The sequence below is a fragment of the Adiantum capillus-veneris genome, chromosome 15, assembly GCF_014529385.1.
Source record: "Adiantum capillus-veneris isolate H3 chromosome 15, ASM1452938v2, whole genome shotgun sequence".
Classification (NCBI taxonomy): domain Eukaryota; kingdom Viridiplantae; phylum Streptophyta; class Polypodiopsida; order Polypodiales; family Pteridaceae; genus Adiantum; species Adiantum capillus-veneris.
The window spans coordinates 155,679,512-155,699,923 of NC_140945.1; positions in this window are offsets into that span (position 1 = coordinate 155,679,512).

Sequence of the window (20,412 nt, forward strand, 5' to 3'; positions counted from 1 at the left end):
TCATTATGAAAAATTTGTGATCACATTCTACATGGCTAAAAAAGTTGAGTATTGCAAAACTGGACTTTCTTTCACAATGGGAGTGTTTAACTTGACAAGCTTGTAGAACTCTTGAGTTCATCTTATATCTAAAGTTTGTGCCAAAAATAGCCATTAGAGACCAAGTTGCAAATAAAATAATTAGCTCTTGTTGCTTGGTCCTAAAACTATTTTGAGAGTTGTTTACAAAATTTGCTCTAATTTTTTATATACAACTCCAAATTGAGTCAAGTATAGCTAAAACTAAACTTGTGAGCATCAGATGTTAAAGCCATTATTAAATAGGATTCCCAATTTCAAACTAAATATAGTATCAAGAATAGGTATCCTAAGACCCTAAGGCCATCAGAGCAAAAGGGGCGAGACCACCAAAAGTTGGCTATCTAGAGACAATACAAGGGAAAAAGGGATGCTACTTGGAGTAATATTTGAGCTTCATTTCTCTCAAGTTTGATAAATCAATAGGATCAAAAGGCGGAGACAAGTCAAAGCAGCTATGACACTCTTCTCAAACTGACCACAGACTTTGCAACACCATCAGTAGAAGCAAACCAAGACATGGATCACTCATACCAATCCATAACTCAAAGTTTGGCTTATGGAAATGTAATGAGTGGTTATCCAACCCATGTGGAGCCGCACCAACCACTACATCCATCAACTCAAATGTGGGTGTCTAGAGACATAAGAAAGAGTTAGAAAATCTAAAAGAAGACCAAATACCTTCCAACTATTTATGCTATAGTAACGACATGAGGGATACCATGGTAATCAAGCTTCCTTCTCTAACATTGAGTGCCAAAACTACTTCTTGAATAATAAGATATGGAGCCTCAATGGACAAATTCTCCTAATCAGGGTGAGACCATGTTATGAGCATCCTAGTTTTGTTGAGAATCCAATTGGAGGGTTGTATTGATCACATGCACCATTAGCATTTGATATAGTAGAGCATATGCCAAATTTGGCTCATCAAAGAACATTAGTACCATCACTTTTGCAAAACACTCTAGAGGATGCACAACTAGATTTTTTTCTCAGGCAGCTCTCTAGCAAGGGGGAGACAAAAAATCACCTCAATTAGGGAAGTGGAGAAATTCTTTTCACTTGAAGAGCCCTTTTGTGTGTGTGTGTGTGTGTGTGGGGGGGGGGGGGGGGGGGGGGGGGGGCAAATCAGCTACCCTCCCCCATCAATAGATAACTAGACAAGCTTTTGTAGAGAAAAGGAAGGGGACAATCCTAGCACGTTATTAACTACAACAAAATAACTATCATCAAGCCAAGTAGAAATAGCTTTAGGGAATCACCAAGGGAATCATCAATTTTTTAGCCAAAGACATCACCAAAGAAGCAGATTTACTAGAAAGAAAGATGGATCTATTGCGGTCAAGGGTCACACATAAAAGCAAGCTAGCAATGCAAAGGAAGTTCCAATTGAAGGGGTGTTTGATCAAACACCAGCTAATCCACATCAATATCCAAAGATAAGTTCTAAGGATAAGAAGTCAAGAGTTATTGAAGGGACCATGACAACAATTTGTCTTCCCAAGGAAGACAAAGATGTGGTCCATACAATAGCTAATATTATTGAAATAAATGGGCAAGATTTTTTGCAACAACAACCATCACACAAAGTGAAATATAAACAAGCAAATACCACCATCACAGAAGATGGGTTGTGTTACCATATACATGTTGTAGTGGCGTGTGTGAGCACACTTAGGACCGTCAGGGAATTTTTTCCCTCACTAGGAGGTTTTTCCCTTGTGCATTGTATATATGCCCATCACTCTAGGGCTAACTTTTCTTTCATTTGTGCACTAAGCAATACTACTCTTTGTTGTGTTCCTTGGTCTTCTTCGTCTTCTATAAGCTATGTGTGCTTCCATGTAACCCTATTTCCAATGATTGGTATCAAAGCAGGTTGCATCCTCTAGGGCATAATCTTCAGTGTTGGTAGCACCCACATGCTTACTTTCTTCAATTTGAGTGAGCTTTGGTGCGCGTCAACAGGTTGACAAATACTTCGAGTAAGCTCGTTGAGCTTGGTCTACTCAAAATTTCCCTTCGAGCTTATTTCAACCTCCATTTCCACTACAAGCTGTTTCACAGAGATAATTTTTTCCTTTTGTGCAAAATTTTTGTCAGTGTCATATCCTGCATAACATGTACTTACAATCTTCTTTGGCTTGTGCCATATAGCAGGTGTTGGTCCCGCTTTGTTTCTCCTCTTTTCTGGAAGTTTTCACATCAGGTGCAAACACTCGCCATGGCTGACAACAACACAGATGTGTTCAAGATGTTTGATGTTGAGGATAAATTGGATGGGGACAATTACCCAATGTGGGCTTACATGATGCAACATGTTATTGTGTCAAAGGGCATTTGGAATGTTGTGCAGGGCATTGATGTACGTCCTGGTTCTATGGATGCAGGCGAATGCTAAGGATGTTGTAGGTTTTGGTGGCAAGGTTGCTGCTGTCCAAGTTGTTTTGCCTACAGTTGAGCAGTCTTGTTGGGATGTTCGAGATGCACATGCTCATGCATTGATTGTTTTATCTACAAAATGCACTATTACTCCTTAGATTTGTTCAGCTAAATCTGCAAAATAGTCTTCAGATATTCCGGCTGGTCTTTATGCAAGACGCAATGAGGCTAAACTTGCATTGTTGCATAAAGAGCTGGGATCAAAATTATGCATGAGGAAGATGACATGGACACTTTCCTTTCTAGTATCAAGGATGTTAATGAGCAACTCTTTTCTACAAGCGAAGTCATTTCTGATAGTTCCCTTATGCAGACTCTTCTTGATGCTCTGCCAAATTCTTACTAGAATTTTGCTAGTACTTGGAGACTTATGACGGGCAAGGAAATCGTGATGTTGTCAAGTTTGATGCATTATGCACATTGTTGTTGCAAGAGTCACTTTCAAAAAATAAAAAGGCTAAATAACATGCAGTTGAATAGATTTTGTTGCTGCTCCAAGAAAAAATGGTAACAGTAACGTGACCACTTCTCATGGTTCTTCTGCGAGTGAAAAATCACCTATTTCCAATGCTTTTTTTGGTAGCACCTCATTTGGGAATTCTGGTGAAAAGGGAAAAAAGAAGATGCATTGCCGTATACACCTCAGCAAAATGGTGTTGTTGAAAGAAAAAACAAGATTCTTACGAAAGATGGAACGATGTATGGTCAAGAGTCAAGCTTTACCACATCTGTTTAGGCTTGAGGCCATCATGTGTGCTACTTATGTACTCAACTGGTGTCCTACAAAAGCTTTGCAGTCTATGACTCCATATGAAGGATGGCATGATAGAAATCCTTCTATTGATCACATGCGCGTTTTTGGTTCTTTAGCTTACGATTTGGTGCCACAAACGCAACATAAAAAATTGGATGATAAGGTTATTAAATGTGTTTTGTTAGTTACAAAACTGAAAGCAAAGGTTATAGGTTGTACCATCCACAAACAAAGCATATCTTGGTTTCACAAGATGTTGTGTTTGTGAAAGCTTCTATTTAGCCCTTGTTGTCATGTACTAGAGACAGTTATGTAATCTCGCAAGACATTTATGACAATTTAATGTCTCTTTTTATTGGTGGAGACTTGAATGTAAATTATGCCTCTTTTTATTGGTGGAGACTTGAATGTAGATTTATGCCTCTTTTTATTGGTGTTAATGCCTCTTTTTATTGATGGAGACTTGTTGTCATGTACTAGAGACAGTTATGTAAGCTCACAAGACATTTATGACAATTTAATGCCTCTTTTTATTGGTGGAGACTTGAATGTAAATTCCAATGAGGCAAATGTAAAACCTATGGGGGTTTCAAAAAATGCTACGGATCAGCCTATTACTGATGCAGATGTACATAATGTACTTGATGTGGAAAGGGTTGAGAATGAGCAAGCTAGAGGTATGCCAAAATGGATGGTGCATACATTGTGTGATAGTAAATTGGATGCACCTTTGTCTAGTCGCACTCGTTCATGTTCTCACCATGCATCGTATACATCATATTGTTAAGCTTTGGTTGTTTCTAGCTTATGTGATATAGAGGAACGTCTGTCTTTTGATGAAGCACAAAAATCTGAAAATTGGATGGCTGCCATGCAATCAGAATATGATGCAGTTATAGAAAATGACACATGGACTTAAGGTGATTTTCCTCCTAGAAAAAAGGCCATTGGTACAAATGGGTGTACAAGTGGAAACGTAAGCCGGATGGTGAGATAAATTGCTATAAGACTCAACTTGTTGCAAAAGGTTATGCACAACAAAAAGGCATAGAGTATGAAGAGACTTTTGCTCCCACTTGCATATGACTACTGTGCATTTTTTGTGTGCTTTGGTAGCTCTTTGGATGGGATGTACATCAATCAGATATTGTTACTGATTTCTTGAATGGTGATATATTTGAAGAAGTTTATGTAACACATCATCATGATTTTGTCAAGAAAGGACAAGAGGATAAATTATGCAAATATAAGGAAGCTTTGTATGGTTGAAGCAGTCTCCTCTTTCTTGGTACGCAAAAAGTTGATACTCATTTGGTTAAATAAGGTTTTCATAACAGTCCAACAAAAATCACTTTGATGTAAAGCGTGAGGGTGATGTACTTCTCATTGTTGTTCTCTATGTGGATGATTTGTTGATCACTCGACCAAATGAGACACATATTGCTAAATTTAAGGCTAATTTGAATGCTACTTTCAAGATGAAAGATTTGGGGTTGTTGTATCATTACTTGGGCATACAATCTAAGCAGTGTGATGGTGGTATTGCCTTGTGTCAACGAAGTTACATAGAGACATTGCTATGTAAGTTTGGCCTTGAGGACTGCAAATCTATTGCTACTCCCATGGACATAGGTTTGAAGTTGAGTCTTCATGATGCTGGTGATCCTACCGATGTCACTCTTTACCAAACTACTATTGGATGCCTTATTATGTATGCATTACAAGGCAGGATATTCAGTTTGCAATCTCACAGATCAACAGATTTATGCATAGCATACGATCTATGCATTGGCAAGGTGTCAAGAGGATTTTTTCTACTTGAGTGGAACTTTACATCTTTGCTTTTTTTATCCCAAGGGGGGATCATTGCCGCCATATTTACATGCTTTTTTGGACTCGAATTGAGCTCGTTGTTTTGACACGCGAGTGTCCACAAGTGGTTTTTGTATGATGCTCAATAGCTCATGTATATCATGGTTGATCAAGAAGAAACCTATTGTGGCTACTTCCAATTGTGAGGCTGAGTACAGGGCACTCTTCACAGCTACGGTTCGATGTATATGGCTCAAACGCCTTATCACTGATTTTGGTGTTGGACAGAACATTGTCAACATCATCTACACTGGCAGTCAAAGTTCACTGGTAGTTGCAAGGAACCCAGTTTTTCATGCTCGCACAAAACACATTAAGGTGCATTACCACTATGTTAGGGAGATACTCTCAGCAAAAGAGATCATTTTGGCTAATGGGCCAACATAGGACAACCTTGCAAATATGTTCACAAAGGCATTGCCTCGTGAGAAGTTGAAGCTTTTCACAAATATTTGAGCTTACTCCCCTTTGCGAATTGATCATGCACTCAGGGCATGGCACTTTCCTTTACATTATGTGCTAGCTCTTGTTCACCACATCCAGGGGGGATTTGTTACCATAAACATGTTGTAGTGATGTGTGTGAACATGGTTAGGATTGCCGTAGAATTTTTTGCCTCACTAGTAGGTTTTCCCCCCCGTGCATTGTATCTACGCCCATCACTCTAGGGATGACTTATCTTTCATTTGTGCACTAAGCAATACTATTGTCTGTTGCGTGCCTTGATCTTCTTCATCTTCTCCAAGCTGTGTGTGCTTCGTTGCAACCCTATTTCCAACAAGTTTACTCCTCAAGCAAGTATCAAATTTGGTATATTTGGTGAAGAAGAACTATTGGGTCAACCAAAGAGTGACTAGGAGCTATAACAAAATCTCATGTCATATGCGCTTTGGGATATTGTCTAGTAAACCAAAGTTGAACAATGCTCCACAACATATTATTACATCTAGAGACACTTAGGCAACATGTAGAGGAATTTTCTTTCCTCCATCATATCAACTCTCAACTTTTAGAAGGTGGGTTTTATATAATTATTACTAAACTTTTGCAAGAGGACCTTGTTCTTGGAAAGTTTCTAGCACCAAAATCTATAGATCTCTAGAGTTTTCAACTTAATCAAGGATGAACCTACTCAATTGGCCATAGCAAAATGGTTTGAAGTGGTTACCCCAAAGAAGAAGGAATCTACAATAAGTGATACCTACAAAATGACACAATCCATAATGTAGATAATGGTTGCAAGGGGTGCAATGGAGCAAGAAGCTAGTTAAAATGGGATCTTTGTGAAGACCAAGGAGCAAGCTCTACAAATACAAATGATAAAGTACATACGAAGGTGCAAAATGAAGACAAAGTCAAGGAAAAAGAACTATATCCTATTAGTAGTTCAAAAAAAATAAGCAAGCATATATCTTCTGTATTGCCACCAACAAGGATTACAACTATGCTAGAATATACAAATAGAGCTAGAATCATATTTATAGCTCTATTGGATTGTAAAGCAAAGGGAGATATGGTTTCACACCAAGTTTGGACCACTAGTATCCAAACCCCATTTTTTAAATGCATCATGAGAAATAATAGCTCCTTTGTGACTCTACTAGTCTTCTTTCTCCCATGATTTGGCAATCATGAAAAATGATGAGCCTCCCACATAAGAGAAGGTTGTATGGGGATTAGACTAACACATGTTTACCATAGATGACATGTGAAAAAGCACAATTGGTCTATGGAATATACAAAAGGATACCAAATTTATTGATATTGTATTATTAAAGAGCCCTTTATGAGCTATGGTTGCTTTATGTCCAGGCGGATAGTTTGTAATCATTTTGAGCATTCAAGAAATCTATGAGTAAATACGTGTAAAAGGAGAATGTTCACTCTTGTACAGGGGGAGATTGCACCAAGTGCTCTATGTTCTTCTTTCTCTCCTCTCTTCTCTCGTCTCTCATAGTATGCATAGCACTCTACTCTAGGAGATGCACATCCACACACTTGTGCTCTCTCTCGCCCTCTACCTCTGTTCAATTGCTCTCGCATTGGATCATGGGTTTATATGGATTGCTAGGTATGTAGAGCTATGGATTTTATTATTTGTAGCATGGAATTTTGTGTCTTTTGCAGTCACACCATGGTTTCAATTGTAGCAGTGTTATCATAGCTAAGATTACCTCTTGTGGCTAGACATGAATCTTGGAAAACGGAGGTCTCTATGTGCATAAAATATGGAGCTAAGTTCTCCCTACCATTTTATTTTCTTTTCAAAGATATGAAAACAATTTTTGTTGATAATGATCTTCATTCATGTATCAAGATGGTCTTGTATGTATTTTTCTTTGAGTACATGCCTCTTGTTTTGGATTGTAGGCATTTGAATAGAAAAAAAGCCGTAAAATGTGTACTACTGATTGCATGTGAACGTGAAGGCATAGTGGATGTAAAAAAATTTGAGAGAAAGGTAGGCTTTCAAGTTGTTGTACCAATTAGGCCAGAAGAAAAGCAATGAGAATTTCCTTGAGAGGATTATTTGTTGTATTCATATAAGTATATTTAAACATATCTTCATAGAGAAGAGGTCATAGGACACCATCCAAAGTGTTAAGTATGGAGCCTGATTTACCCCTTGTAAATTTTTGTATTAAAAACGCACATTTGTAAGGCCCCCATTATGAACCGAAACCATCGTACGTGAAGAAAAATCACTCACCAAAAACCAAAATTTTAACGGGCCAGTCTCGAGCAAAGCTTGAGATTGGCTTCGCCGGAATATTATGGCATGATGGCAGCCAAAAAGTAGTACGAAAATGGTCGGTCGTTTGGCTAGTGGTCGAAAGTCAATGTCCGGTGGTGGTGGCTAAATTCAATGTCCGGTGGCCAATTTCAAAGGCGGACTTGTCTTCTCAAGGGCGACCACACATGGATGGATTGGAGAGTCCATTTGGATTTGTCTACACAAGGGCGGCTACACACGGCTGCCTCTCATGAGAGAGGGTAGCCCTTTTGGCCTATAAAAGGAGGCCATTTCTACACGCATTTTGAAGTGTGAAGTTGATGAAACAAGGTGGGTATGAGGTGGTGAGAGTGAAGCAAGGCGGCAGCTCTATTAAGAGTATAATCCCTTTGTAACCTACTTCTTGTTTGAAGTACTAAAGTCATTGAGTGGTTGCTTTCTCGTGGATGTAGCCCACATTGGGTGAACCAGGTATATCATGTGTGCTCTCTCTCTCTTTCTACTCTATAATCTCTTGTGTGTGATCTTTTTTCTCTCTCCATTAAGTAAACTACTCATTCATCTACTTAGCTACGTCCTATTTCCTAACAACTGGTATCAGAGCAAGGTTTTCTTGTAGCTAAAGTATCTTAAGGAAAGGATTCCTTGAATTGAGTGGGAGTAATGGTGGAGGAAAGAAATCTCAAGATCGAGAAGTTCAACAACAAAAATTACCAACATTGGATGATGCAGATTGAAGACTATCTCTACCAGAAGGACCTTTATTTGCCACTAGGCGGTCTTGCAAAGAAGCCCGCAACGATGGCAGATGAAGCATGGATTGTTCTTGACCGAAAGGCACTAGAACAATCCGGTTAAGCTTGGTGTCAACAATGGCTTTCAATGTTTTGGAGATGAAGACCACGGAGGACTTGATGAAGTCACCTGACTGCCTCTACCAGAAACCATTGGCATCCAATAAGGTATTTCTCATGAGGCGCTTGTTCCATCTAAAAATGGCAGAGAATGGTTCAGTTGCAAAACAGCTAAATTACTTTAACATCAACATAAGTCAACTTCGATCAGTGAAAATCAATTTCGATGATGAAGTGTGAGCTCTCCTTATACTATTGTCTCTACCGGATAGTTGGGACAGCCTTGTGATGGCTGTAAGTAATTCTGTCTCTGGCACAAATACTCTTAAGTTTGATGATGTTGTGGGTGTTTTCCTAAGCGAGACAATGTGAAGGAGAATCATCAAGTGCTGCACTATCAGTGGAAACAATAGGAAGGCCTAAGGAGAGGTTCAAAAACCAAAAGGGTCGTGATCGCTCAAGGCAGAGCAAGTCATGCACAAAGTTTGTTATTGAATGTTGGAACTGCAGCAAGAAGGGCCACGCCAAGAAGGATTTCTGATCCAAGAAGAAGAAGGAGTCGGAGTCTCAAGACAACAAGCCAACATTGGAGGCCAATGTGGCAGGTAAAGTAGAGCAAGATGCTCTAATTCTCTCATTAGACAATGTGTCTAATTTCTGGAAGTAGATTCCGGGGGTTCATTCCATGTGACACCACACAAGAAATATTTTCAAGATTACACCAAAGGTAATTTTGGGTATGTATACTTGGGAGATGATGAAGGTTGTGAAATTGTCGGCAAAGGTATAGTTTGTGTCAAAATTGCTAACAAAAATGAATGGAAGCTTAAAGATATTAGGCATGTTCCTTCGCTTCGCAAGAATTTGATCTCTATGGACAATTGGACGATGAAGGTCACAACACTGCATTTGGAAACAAATGGTGGAAGATCTCATAATTGCCAAATGACAAAAGGTTAATACACTTTACTTGTGTACTCTCAGCTCGCAATCTTCAGCTTGTGCAACAACTACAGAAGTGGACAGTGCGGTGTGGCACTACCGGCTTGGGCATATGAGTGCCAAAGGAATGCAAATTCTTCAAACAAAGAAGCTTCTATCAGGTTTGAAAGAAGTGGACTTAGAGTTCTATGAAGATTGTCTTTATGGTAACAAAAGAGGGTAAAATTTCAAAAATCAAAAAATGAAAGAAAACATAAAAAACTTAAGTTGGTTCATTCGGATGTTTGGGGTCCTGCAAGTATACCATCACTTGGCGGTTCATTGTACTATGTAACATTCGTAGATTATGCAACTAGGAAAACATGGGTTTATGTAATGAAGAATATATCTGAGGTGTTTTCCATATTTCAAAGGTGGAAAGCCTCTGTGGAGAATGAAACAAATACCAAGGTTAAATGCCTCAGATCCGAAAATGGAGGCGAATATTGCAGCCAAGCTTTTGAAAGCATTTGTGCTAGCAATGGCATTCGAAGGCAAAAGACAACCCCAAGGACACCTCCAAAATGGGATTTTGTAAAGGATGAACAGACAATCATGGAGCGAGCACAAAGCATGCAGCTACATGCAGGCCTACCGCTTGAGCTTTGGGCGGAAGCAGTAAATACGCCTATGTACTTAATCAATCGATCACCCTCAACAGCATTGGATGGGGGAGTTCTAGAGGAGGCATGGACAAGTAAACCGGTGAATTATGCATTTCTCAAAGTGTTTGGGTGTGAGGCTTTCATGCACATAGATAGAAGCCTAAGGTCAAAGCTAGATGCAAAGTCCAAAAAGTGTTTCATCATCGACTATGGAGAAGGTGATTTTGGGTGTCGCCTATGGAATCCTGAAGATGGTAAAATTTCTAGGAGTAGGGATGTAATTTTTAACGAACAAAATACGTACAAATATTACTTGGAAAGAAAACAAACAAAAGAAACAGGTGATGTGTACATGGAGCTTGAGGACGGTGAAGACTCAAGGAGTGCAAACGGTGACAACGTACAACAACTTCATTCTAATGAAGAGCCTCAACCTATTCCTCAAAGATCTACAAGAGCAATTAAGTTTATTTCTTCCTTCAACCATCTCTTGATCTCAGATTCTAGAGAGCCAAAATCATACAAGGAAGCTATGCAACATGAATCCATGAATGGATAAAGAGCATGAAAGTGGAGATGGACTCATTACATTGCAATCAAAGATGGGATTTGGTTGAGTTTCCTAAAGGTAAGTGGGCACTTCAAAACAAATAGGTGTATAAGCTAAAGGAAGAAGAAGGTGGGAAGAAAAGGTACAAGTTTAGGCATGTGGTAAAAGGGTTTTCTAAAAAGAAAGGTATTGAATTCATTGAAATATTTTCTCATGTTGTAAAAGTGAACTCTAAGCCTTGTTGTTGCTCATGATTTAAATCTTGAGCAAATGGATGTAAATACGGAATTCTCTCACAGTGACTTAGATGAGAAAATTTACATGCTTCAACCAAAGGGGTATGAAGTAAAAGGTAAGGATAAGATGGTTTGCAGATTAAATAAAAGCTTGTATGGTTTAAAGAAAGCATCAAGACAGTGGTACTTGAAGTTCAATCAATGGATATTGGATCATGGATTCACAAAATGCAACTCAAATCACTGCGTCTACACAAAAAAATTGGGAGATGGGAAGTTCATCATCCTAATGTTGTATGCTGATGACATGTTGATTGCAAGTGCTAACATGCAGAACATCAAACACCTAAAAGAGGAGTTATCTAAATCTTTTTCAATGAAAGATTTAGGTGTTGCAAAGAGGATACTTGGTATGAAGATATCAAGGGACAGGACGAAGAAGAAAATAAAGTTATCTCAAGAGGATTACATCAAGAAGTTACTAGAAAGGTTTGCGATGCAAAATGCAAAAACGGTTTCTACACCTTTGGCTGGTCACTTTAAACCAACCAAGGATATGTGTCCAAAGACACAAGAGGAGATAGCCTATACGTCTAAAGTTCCATATGCTGCAGCGGTAGTTTTTCTTATGTATGCTATGATTTGGACAAGGCCAAACATTGCACATGCAGTGGGAGTTGTAAGTAGGTTCATGGACAACACTGGTAAAGAGCACTGACAAGCTGTAAAATGGATACTTCGGTATCTGAAAGGGACAACAACAAATACTTTGTATTTTGGAGGAACGGATATTTTTCTTCAAGGGTATACTAATGCAGATATGGTTGGTGACAGAGATACTCAAAGGAGCACTAATGGGTTGTCTTTGTTTGGCGGACGAAGCGACAAGCGGCCGTTTCCAGAGAAGGGTCATATTTTTATGAGAAACCTTTGTAAAATTCTTTTGTAAGGGAGCATGTCTAAGCCGAGAACTTGTCAAAGGATTTATGATTATTCTTCTGGGAGCAATTGTATATTAGAGAGCCAATTAGAAGTTTAGGAGCTTTTGGCCGGACAAGCCATTTGTAAAGACCTAAACTATAAAGGTCATTTTTTGTAAGTTTGAACATTATCTTTTTGATGGGAAACTGGGAAGACAGCGTACATTTGAGAGCTCTTTCTTGCTCCAACTTGTAATCTTTGCCATTGTGGCTACGGTAATCCAAATTCAGATTCGTTTATTGCATTGTGTTCCTCTTACCTTGCTCTTCCATTCAAGTGTAGTCATTCAAGATTTGGTGTAGGTTTTTAACTACGAGTTTGAGACCTTAAATCGCTGTTTTGAGTGTCTATATGCGTATTTTATGTTGTTTTGATCTTATAGAGGGCTTTAGGGACCCTAAAACGACCCATTCAGATCACCTGTTCGCTGTTTTTGCTGACTTCAGGACGAACGATCGCGATCTTTGTACCTTTCCAGAATGCTGTGACAGTGATAGGATACGATCCTGATAGTCCCTTGTAGCTTCCCTTCAAGTTTCGTGCGATTTCGAATAGATTTTCATGATAAACGGACGTGACGACTGTAGAGCCGTGTAGAAGGATATAGTCAGATTACTTGGCGATAGTGCGTTTGATTTACTTGTAGAGTGAGTAGATGCATCTCATCGAGTTCACTTCATTAGGAGTGACATCCTAGTGAGTTTCCATGCCTCATCCTGGTCGCTTCCCTTGCATTGATAAATATGTTGATGCTTGAGAGCTATGCTATGGACGTCCGTCGCCGCGACCCGCAAACATTGGCGCCGTTGGCGGGGAATGCACCTTAGGTGATGAGTGATCGAGTGCGCAGTTAGATTCTTTAAAAAGAAGATCGATCCACAAATCCATTTTACACCTCAATTAGGTTTCTAGACAAGGGTTTAGAGCTTAGTCGAGTCTAGAGTCACTGGACCGGCTAGATCCTCTCTTAGGAGATTTAGGGAGCTGTGAGTGAGAGTGTTCAAAGCATTTTTGCTCTTCAATTTCTCTAATTCGATTGAGTACTGAAATCTCACCCGAAATCCATCGTGTTTGTTTTGTTTGATTCATCTCCTTATGTTTTCTCATTTCTATACTTAGGAGTAGGATAAGCAAATCACATTCCAATCAGATTTGGGGCAAAAGTTAGAGTCGAGAAACCAGAAAACCATAACTTTGGCAAAAAGGCCATAAGACTCTGAAATTTTGAAAATCTGACCAAACAAAGCTGAAATTGATTCAAATCACAAAGTGGTAGCACCAAACACTGGGAAATACTTGTCAGAGGGAGCAGACCAAATTTCATCAGATTTGGCCCAGGTACTACGATCGCGATCGGTGTACCTAAGTGCCAGATTTTGACCAGATTTGTTGTGTGCCAGCCTGATAAGATTCTAAACAAGTTTGTCAAAGGCAACAACACCCAAAAACATCAAAAATCAAGGAAATCGGGCCACTTGGGTAAAACTATCCTGACACACCTAGAAAGTGCAAAATCTTGGCTTTTAATGATCCAAATGCAAAAGGACTTGGGGGATAGCTCTAAAACATCAGTGTCTACAAGCATGTCAAATTTGGTCTAAATTGGGCTCAGAAGTACGATCCCGATCGGTGTATCTAAGTGCCAGATTTTGACCAGATTTCATTTGTGGGATCCTCAGGTGTTTACAAACATAAAAGTCTAAAGGACCTAGAGCCAGAAACCTCAAAATACCTGTCAAGCCATCTGAATACAGATCCAAGTCAAAAACTGCTAAACTGGCATAGAAATTGACTTTCAGTAGACCAAAACACATCAAAACTGGGAAGAAGCCATACAGAGGGATAGCTTGTACACACGACAACCCCAGATAGCTTCCAAATCCCTAATCAAGCACCAAAATTAGATCAAACTGACAGATTCAGGAAAACAGACACTTCCAACCAAGAACTGGTAAAAGCTTGACTTTTTAGAGTTTGATTACAAAAGTATCAGAGAGGTAGCCTTAAAATAGCTTAGTGAACAAGCTAATGAAGTTTGGTCAAATTTGGGCTGAGCAGTATGATCGCGATTGGTGTACCTATGGCTCAGATCTAACTCATTTTTGACATATTCATAGACCTAGAATATTTAAGATATCAGGAGTTTTCAAAACTCAAATTGGACATATTGTCAATAATCTGCAAGCAAAAGTGTGCTGAAGTCATTTTGAAAGTGTTGAATCTACTGACAATTGGAATGATACACTGATCTCATAGCCATCAAGGGTATTCATTTACAGAGACCGATCAAAGAACAATCCATGCATTCGTCACAGGAGTTGGAAGATCACTCCATCTCCAGGTAAGAGGTTTGGATTCAGTCAGTAAATCCCACTTTCTTCATGTTTTTGAGATCAGGAAAACAAATCAACATCCGACACCGAAATTTAGCGGATCAAGCAAGTGTTTTATCAACGGAGGAGAGTGTAAACCAAGGGGTAGTACGACCGTTAGAACCGATTCTTGAAGAAGGCATCTCCGATACTTCTTCAGAGAGATCTTACGAGTATTTCACAGAACACTTGGGACAATTAAAACTAAACAGAAGAGAAAACATGGCAGCAGGACCATTAGACCCCTCGGCCACAATGAAGCTATTGTTCATCAAGTATCAATATGACAACAAGCAAGGTGCCAAGATATACAAAGATGGTATGGACCGCTATTGTGTGAAAATAGAAGATAGACCAAGTGAGTTCAGGGACTTAGTGCCTGTGAGCTATAGTGAAGATAGGTACCTAGATGACGAGGGTATCATGTACTTGGTAGTCCTGAATCCTAACATTGTAGACAAGTGGGGATTGATGGGCACAAAAGCAAAAATAGATGAGGAACATGAGAAAAAGGCACCAACAATGAGCTTACCTAATGCGAGGTTAAGGCGAGAAAACGAAACATTGAGAGTCAACACGGATAATGTCTACTTGGGGTTATACAAGTATAATAATGGAGAGCAAGATCTGTATTATAGATGCGAGGAACTCTACGTTGGAGAGATGACGGAGCGGAAAAGACTTTATGTCTTCACCTACACAGAGGGAGCAGAAACGAAAATCGCCGCATACGACAAGTATGGAAGACGATACGCAACAATCGCTAAAAAGGAGTTGGAAGGATATACGTACTTTGAGGGACCACTTCACCAATATTATGTCATTCCAATACCACTAAGACCAGCACCTACAAATGTCATGCCAGACCCGATGACAACAGGTGGAGAGAGGACTCATGTAGCTGATTCTTTCAGTCGACCTCATTATTCTATGCCAAGCCCCATGGGAACGTTACATTCCAGATAATCAATGGCTACGAATCGAGGTAGTGCGGTTCCTATCTCTACACATACAGCAGTAGGTCCGACATTTGCAGCCACACCATCACATTTGCTTCCTAGTAGTAGATTCGGGGCAAGGGACCTTCACTTGAAGGCCTGTAGCACATTTCAACAGGTTACAAGGGAAGCGTTATATCTTGTTGATAACTGCAAAGCATATGGGGAAGTGTCAGAGGATACTGATTCAGTAACCAGTGGCTCTTCATCTATTAAGAGTGAACCCTCTACCAAGAAAGATGCTCAGGCTTCCTTGATGCCGACAGCTGACCAAATGATAGAGGAGGTAACGAAGAGAATGCAGCAACATATGAGATCAAATCCGGTGATGAGACAGTCTCAGACAAGGAAATATGACATATGTGGGGGGGATCACCCGACACCGTGATGCACACAACAGCCGAAAGCACCAATTGTGAATGGACGAGTACTGAAATGGTGCGCCATAGAGCAAAAATGGACAAATCATGGCACGGAAGAGTGTTTTTACAACAAAAACTATGTGAGGGAAAGACCGTATGGACCTCCAGCAGGACCACCCCAGCCACCTCCACCAAGATATCAAGTTGGACCAAATATGAATATGGTAGCAGGAGCAGACAGACCTCAACCTTTGTTGGGTCAACAACCTCCATTACCACAGGAAAATAGAGCCATGATTAGGTATGCTCAACCTTGTGAAGCATTACCAGGAACAAATAGTACACTTCAAGTTTCTTATTATGAGGAACCGGATGAGCCTTACGTAACAGAACCTGAATCACAAATGTACGCAGACGAAGCCTATCAACCGTGGGGAAATAGCGAGGGTATGGCACCACCAACGTACATAGCACAACCTTTGAGAGATCAATATTTGGTGGACGAAAGAACGCTAATGTTCATTGTGAACCAGAACTACAAACCAAGAGGATATCCTAATAGGGCAAGACAACCTATGGGACCACCTCCTCAAAATCAACCACCAATTGGAAAGTGCTATAACTGTGGAAGTACAGATCATTGGGAGCGTAGCTACTCTTTCAAAGGTGAAAGAGTGAAAATTTTTGGGTTTTGTGACAAATGTGGTGTGAATCACATATTGCCAGATTGCCCAAGCAATCCGGAAAACAAGGGAAAAGCAACTATAAATATTGTGGGGGTGTTACCAAGTGCAAGCAGTGGATCAGAAGCCGATCCCATGATCCAAATCATGCGATAACCAGAGCCCAAGCAAAGGACTTAGAGAAAAACAAGCCATTGGAGGGAAAGGTAGAGTTGCCAATACCCACAGAAAATGAGAGTTTATCTGTGAGAACCCAGCGAAAATCCTCGAAGGCGAAACGAGACAGAATGAAAACAAGAAGGTTGAAAACCCAAATTGCCATGCAAAATGAATTACATGAAATGAAAGAGCAACTAAAACACAAGAGAGAGATAGTAAAACTGTTGAGGATAACAACAAGCCGAGGAAAGCGTCCTTAGGAGGATCAGTCTTGGTTGAGAAAGTGCTAGAGCCTTTAGATGCTCTATTACAAGCGTACAAAGCAAGGCTAAAAACAAACCAAACCTTAGAGAAGAGATGGTTAACTTATCCTCAACCAGAAGTGGAAACGAAGCGTTTGGAAATGTGTAAACACCTCATTTAAATAGCCCAGGCATTGATGGAACCTAAGGTGGTTAGAACCCCATAATAGGAAGTGCTGATTCACAAAGAGCGAGAAAAACTAAAAATCGATGAAACAAAACAAGTAAACAGACCCAAGCCTGAAACGTTATTGTCATTGGATCACCGAGTGGTGCCGAACACCACTGATGGCGCTAAGTCAATGACTATAATGCCAATTCAAGAAGTTGAAGAACCATGGCCACAACACTTATGGGAAACCATTAGAAATAGAAAGAACGGAAGTGAGACGTTAGTTAACTTGGACAACGGATTTTATCCAGGAGATATACAATCGTTGTATGGGGATGCGGAAACGGAGGTTTCAACATGAAGGATCACAGCTATAGAGACGTTGCAAAAACACCAGTGCATGAATTTAATTCAACCACAGTAAATGAAAAGGAAATACCTGCATGGATGCAAACGAAAGCACATGTCTGGATGTGTGGAGCATCTGATTGTGGAGACATAATCAAAGAGGAATGCGTATTGGAAAGATTCGTAGAAGACGAGGATTATCTCCTAGAACCTTTCCCTGAACATTTATTTGAGCCATTTGGGTGGACTCAAATATTGTCAACCTTGGATGTATGTGTTAACGAATGCACGCCTACAAAATTTTGTGACGATGAAGGATACGACCTAGTAACGTTGCAAATGGCTAGCGTCATCCTTGAGTCAGGATCAGAGAGCAAGGAACAAGAAGAACCACCATGTGAGACTGAGTGTAAAAGAATAATTGATGAGATATCTGTAGTGAACGATAGGAATCGAACAGAGGAGGAATTCACGGATTCACTAATCGGTATCCTTCCATCACTGGGTGATGAAATCCAAATGATAGATGTTGATGATGAAAGATCAAGTGGATCAGAGACGAATAGGAAATAAAGGTCGAGACAGGACAGGTTTTATGAGTTTCCTAACCAAAAACCTAGTCGACAAGAGCGGTATAAATCCAAGAGAACAAGAAAATCAAGAGCGAATAAGCATAATCCGATGCCTCTTGTCAATGACAGAACAAAATATCTAAAGCTTGTCAAAGCTAACGATTGTGTCAAAGAAGAGGTCACTAGCTGGTTTATCAAAACTAAACCATGGAAAAACAACAAGAAGAACAGGCACGAAAAGCGAACGACTAAGTCACATAAATGGGGGAAAACAGGGTCTAGAATGACGAAACAGAGAGAAAAACGGTGTACAGTAAGCTCAAGCGAACCCTCAAAGACATATGGACGACTAAATTGGAAACAAATGAGGACACGAATTCTGACAAAATGGATGCACCGTCCCATTATAAGAAATATACCATACAAGATAGGAAAATCATAGTGCAACAACCGATGAGGGAATTGAAGGAACCTGGTACATCGTACGACGGTCCTGAGAAAGCCAAACGAATAGATCTAGCGGAGCCGAGAGAAGATCCAAAACCTGCATATATTGCCACGGATCTTACTGAAGACAAGGAAAAGCTTTTGGTAGCTACTCTTAAACAGTATAGAGATATGTTTGCATGGTCATACAAAGATCTTAAAGGGGTGGATCCAAGTATCTGTCAACACACAATACCCCTTAAGAATGACGCCAAACCCAGCAGACAACGTCCCTATACTTTCAATGAGACGTTTGCAAAAAAGATCAAGGAGGAGATAGATAAGCTTAAAGAGGCAAAGTTTATTTACGAAATTGAGCACACCGATTGGGTTTCACCGATGGTGGTGGTCCCGAAGAAAAATGGAAAGTTAAGAGTGTGCATCAATCTCAAGAAAGTAAACGCTGCTACAATTTGGGACAACTATCCCTACCCATTACTGATCATGTAATAGAAAGAGTGGCAGGTAAAGAAGCTTATAGTTTCTTAGATGGCTTTTCGGGTTACAACCAACTCGCAATAAAGCCAGAGGCTCATCACAAGACGACTTTTGCAACTGAATGGTATTTTTGCATTCCAGGTAATGGCTTTTGGCTTAACAAATGTACCAGCCACATTTCATAGGCTGATGGGTCATGCTTTTAAAGAATATCTAAGTCAATTCCTCAAAATTTACATGGATGATTTGTTCGTTCACTCTCTTGTAAGATTGGAGCACATAGAGCACTTGACCAAGGTGTTTGTATCGGATTTTCCCTAATCCAGAGAAATGTGTCTTCATGGTAAGACAGGGCAAAATATTGGGACATATAGTGTCCAAAAACGGTATTTCGACAGACATGGAGAAGATCAGCATCATTGTTGATCTACCACGACCAAAGGTAAAGGAGGTACAGGAATTTATGGGCCATTGTGGATATTATCGCAGATTTATCTACTCATACGCTATAATTGCAAAACCACTTTACGCACTGATAACTAAATTTGAGTGGACATATGAGTGCGAGAAATCTTTTCAAACTTTGAAGCAAAGGTTGATTTCCGCTCCAATTTTGAACGCTCTGGATTGGGAAAAGATATTCCACATCCACGTAGATGCATCAGCATATGCTATAGGATGCATACTTGCACAACCTGGAGAAAACAACATGAATTTTCCAATCAATTACTCAAGTAGACAACTGAACAATGCAGATAAGAATTACACAACAACTGAGAGGGAGGGTTTGGGTATCACCTATGCGGTGAAAAAGTTTAGACACTACTTACTTTCCAATAAATTTGTATTCTTCATTGATCACCAAGCACTGCTGTATTTAGTAAACAAACCTTGTAGTACGGGGAGGATTGTTCGATGGTTCATCATACTGCTTGAGTTTGACTTCACGGTAGTAGTCAAAAAAGGAACTACACACCAAAGAGCGGGTCATTTATCTAGAATGATGCATGGAGAAAACCCGGTAGGAGTTGATGATGATTTGCCAGATGAATATCTTTTCAACATAGAAATGGTTTCAAGATGGAGCAAGGATGTAATTCCTTTGCTGACTATCGGGTCATTGAATGTGACAAGACAAACATCTACCATTGCAGCATCTAGATCATTGGTAATGTTGGCGGGAAGGCTATACAAACAAGGATCGGATCAAATCCTTAGGCTTTGTGTTGAATCGAGTGAACGGGAATGGTATCTAAACCAAGCCAATGTACAAACAACAGGGATTCACAATGGGTATGCACTGACGTATCAAAGATTGATGAGAATGGGTGTGTATTGGCCGAAAATGCAACATAGTGTTCATATCCATATCAAATCATGCGTTAGATGCACATTTCAAAAGCCAATAGAACACGCGACTCTATTCAAATTATCTGTAGCACCCTGATGGAGTAACTACATTGTTGAATACCTCACCACCAGGATAC